The sequence below is a fragment of the Pinus tabuliformis genome, chromosome 9 (assembly GCF_031772625.1).
Source record: "Pinus tabuliformis cultivar Carrire ecotype Pingquan chromosome 9, CPIR1, whole genome shotgun sequence".
In the NCBI taxonomy this organism is placed as follows: domain Eukaryota; kingdom Viridiplantae; phylum Streptophyta; class Pinopsida; order Pinales; family Pinaceae; genus Pinus; species Pinus tabuliformis.
Genome location: NC_142307.1, coordinates 470,496,489 through 470,501,087, shown reverse-complemented (window position 1 = coordinate 470,501,087; position 4,599 = coordinate 470,496,489).

Genomic DNA, 4,599 nt, shown 5'->3' with positions numbered 1-4,599 from the left:
TCCTCTTCATCCACACAAACACCTCATACTCCACTTGGACAACCTCATATACCTCAAGCACCTCATACACCACCTGTTGTCATGGCTTTCTGACCCATTGTATAGGCTAGATATGTTGCTTTAGTCTTACCTAATAACCTTGATGCATTCCCAGTTGGATACTTAAAATACCTTCCCAAGTACAATGGAGAAATTGGTCCCTCAGCTAAGGACCATCTTCAATCTTTCCTAGACTTTGCAGACAACATGAATATTGAACAAGAAAATGTTTATATGAGATTGTTTGTATAGTCACTTGAAGGAAATGTGAGGCTTTGGTTTAGGCAGTTACCAACAGCCTTCATTAGAAATTGGGAAGAGCTTACAACCATATTTAAAAATCAATGGGGTGTGAAAAAGGATCCTCTTTACTTCCTCACAAAATTTGAAGAGCTTAAAAGGAACTTCGGTGAACCAGTATCAAATTTTATCAAAATATTCAATAAACTCTATCACAAAATGCCTGTTGATTGTAAGCCCCCTGTAGCAATAGCTAAGTCTAGATTTTCTAAAGATTTTTATGATGACTTTGTTGTTATACTACGAGAGAGAACTTCAATAAATCTTGAAGATATGCAAACAAACGCTATAGAAGTAGAAGCAAATAGGGCAGCCTCAACTTCTTTAAAACTTAAGGAAGAAAAGGCCCAAAGAAAACTCAAATCTGTTCAAGAAGCCTCTAGTTCCTCTAAGACTAAATCAGAAGACTAAAAAATAGATGAAATAACATATCTTCTTAGAAACCTATCAAATAGGATTTCAAAGATTGAGACCCAACCTAGGAAAATACAACAAACAGTTACTAGAACCCAAAACCAAAATCAAGGTTAGTATAAAAGAAATCCACCACTACAAATTCTTCAAAGACCTAGCAATGATCAACAGGTTCCTACACCTCTATTGATAGATGACCAACAACATGATGATAATACTATGACAAGTACTGAAGATATTAATATTATGGATTCTTCTTCCAATCAAACAGTTATCATTCCTCTCTCACAACAAAATCAGGTTCAAGAAGATTAGGAAGCTTCACAGGTATCTAAATATCACGCTTTCTTTGAATTTTTAATTGCAGAGCTAAACAAGAGGTGTGATCTTAGGCCTAGCCCTAGTCCTGGGAGACCTCCAAAGGAAACTCCAATTATTGAACCACGTACCAAAACTGTTGAAGCTCAAACAACTCTTATTCAGCCCTTAGATCAGTCAATTGATACTACCCATACTGGTAAAAACATTTTGACTACATTTAATGTTGAAAAAGAATTAGAGAGGGTTAAGATCCCAATTCCACTGTTAGAACTTTCTAAAAACCCTGGTTACAAAATCCAAGTCACAAAATGGATACAAAATACCTTGGTTGATGTTGAAGGTGGTGTCATAAGTCTGCAAGATGAAAAACCAGCAGTAGTTTTTGGCCCTAGTTTAGACATGATAGATGAGATAGTGCCTCCTTTCTATGTAACTCTTAAAACAAATGATTCCATGTTGTATAATTGTATGCTTGATTCAAGAGCATCACATAACCTTATGCCAAAATCTATCATGGACCATTTGAAACTCGACATAACTAAATCCTACCATGACCTGTACACCTTTGATTCTAAAAGTGTGCCCTGTTTGGGATTGATCAAGGATCTAGTGGTTACCCTTGCCCAAATTCCATTGAAAAGTGTAGTACTTGATATTGTTGTCATAGATATCCCTCCCAAGTTTGGAATGCTCCTTTGTAGGTCTTGTTGTGCCAAATTAAGGGGAACTCTACAGATGGATATGTCATATGCTACTATTCCTGTTTATGGAGGAGAGCAATTAAGATTATATAGAGAGGTAAGATTTGTACATACTGTTTGTAACACTGACCATCCAAGGAACCATCCAATTTATGCAATAGAGCAAGACTTTGGTTGTTTTCAACTCCCTTCAAACCAACATAAAACTCAAGTCAAAATTGAAGAGGTAGTTGAAAGTCCTTAACCAAACCAAACTGATATTTGGAAACTGTTTTTTGATGGCTCTCACACGAAAGATGGGACAGGAGCTGGAGTAGTATTAGTTTCACCTGAAAAAAGAAAATATAACCCAATCATGTAAATTAGACTTCGAAATTACAAATAATGTGGCTGAATATGAAGCTTTCCTTTTAGGATTGCAATTAGCCAAAAGCTTAAAAGTTCAAAACTTAAGTGTTTTTACTGATTTAGAACTTATTTGTTAAGCAAGTATGAAATGTCTGCCAGACCAAGCACCCTAGACTTAGGTCCTACCGAAATGAAGTATGGGATTCAGTTGAAAACTTCTTTGATGCTTTTAATTTGACTCATATTCCCAGAGATTAGAATATTCATGCAGATGCCTTAGCTGTCTCTGCTAGCTCTTTTAAAATTCCTTATCATACTGATGTGCTCTATCAGATACAAGTCAAATATAGACCATTTATCCCAAATGATCTGAAACATTGGCAAATATTCGAAGAAGATGAACATTTGAAATCATTTTTGTCAGTAATAGATGATTTTTCATTTCTACAAATTGATGAAGATGGAACTGAAATAAATGAAAATGGAAATGGAAATGATACTTCAAATTTTTAAACCCAAATTGCTAATCATGACATTATTCAATTATCTAATAATTTTATTCCAAAAGGACTCATTCCTTTAGAAAAATTGTTTGATCAAAATGATGTCCTCCGAAACCCTCAGTCCATTTCTTCAGAAGATGACATCGAAGAGATTAACATTGGAACTGATGAAGATATCAAAAACATGAAAATATGTACATCTCTAGACCCTAAGATCAAAGCTCAATTTCTTAAGTTACTGCAAAATTATAAGGAAGACCTATGATACTTCATTAATACAATGTAAGATTCCTTTGAAGCCAGAAGAAAAACCTCATCAACAAAAACTTAGAAGGATAAATCTAGCCCTTCTACCAACTGTAGAAAGGGTTATTAAAAAAATTCTAGATGCTCAGATCATCCTCCCTCTTAGATATTCTAATTGGGTTGCAAATCTAGTTCCTGTTAGAAAGAAAAATGGAGAAATAAGACTGTGTAGATTTTAGAACTTTGAACAAGGCATCATTAAAAGGTAATTATCCATTGCCCAAAATGGATCAGCTACTTCAAATGGTTTCAGGAGCACAAAGACTTTCTATGCTTGATGGTTTTTCAGGTTACAATAAGGTGAATGTTGATACAGCAGACAGAGAGAATACAACCTTTACTACATCCTGGGGTACATTCACGTATGCTAGGATGCCATTTGGCTTAACCAATGCTGGAGCAACATTTCAGAGAGCTATGGACATAGATTTTATGGGTCAGGTAAATAAATTTGTGGTTATTTATCTTGATGACATAACTGCTTTTTCTAACTCTAATCAGAAACATCTAAATCACTTGATGAAGGTTTTTGACATATGCAGAAAATTTGGAATATCATTGAACCCTAAGAAGTCCTTATTTGTTGTCAAAGAAGGAAAATTGTTGGGCCATATAATTTCAAAGGAGGGAGTAGTAATTGACCCCAAACAAGTATCTACCATTGAAACATTGACCTTACCTAGAAAAAAGAAGGAGATTCAAGCTTTTCTAGGCAAGATTAATTTTCTAAGGAGATTTATTCCAAATTATGCAAAGATTGTAAAAGATATAACTGACATGCTCTGAAAGGACCATGAAGTCAAATGGATTGCCCCTTATAGGCATGCATTTGAAAAAATAAAAAGGGCTATCTCTGAAGCTCGCACCTTAGCCAACCCTGATTATACTAAGCCATTTAGTATTTTCTCTTTTGCCTCTGAAACAACCCTTGTTGTCGTTCTGTTACAAAACAATGAAGATTCCCATGACCAACCCATAGCCTTTTTCAGCAAGTTTATGAGAGATGTTGATCTTAAGTATGACATCATTGAGAAGCAAGCCTATGCCCTCATTCAAGCCCTGAAATCATTCAGGATGTATGTCTTACATTCACCAATCATTGCTTATGTCCCTAATAGTGTTGTGAAAATTGTCCTAACCCAACCAGACACTGATGGGAAAAGAGGTAGATGGATCACTCAAATTCTGGAGCTTGATCTAACTATCAAGACTACCAAGTTAGTAAAATGTCAAGGATTAGCCAAGCTTCTAGCTGAATCCAACTGCAAAGTACATGGAATCAATTATGTTTTAGAAATATAGGGGAAGAATACACAAGAACCTTCTGTCCTTGCAGAAGGGGAGAATCCACAAGAACCTTCCCTTCATCCTAAAGGAGAGAACCCACAAGAACCTCTACCTTCAGAGCAGATCAGTCCTATACACATTGATGAAAAATTCTTGTTGTCAAACTGGTATCAAGATATTGTAAATTTGTTGATCCATTTTGAGTGTCTAGCATCATTCTCCAAAACCCAGTATAAAATCCTTAAGTTAAAATCAATCAAGTACTACATATAAATGCAAATTTATACTGGAAATATCCACTGAATATTTTGTTATCATGTTTAATAGAATCAGAAACTGAAGGAATCATTGATTAGTTTCATACAGGATTTTGTGGGGGA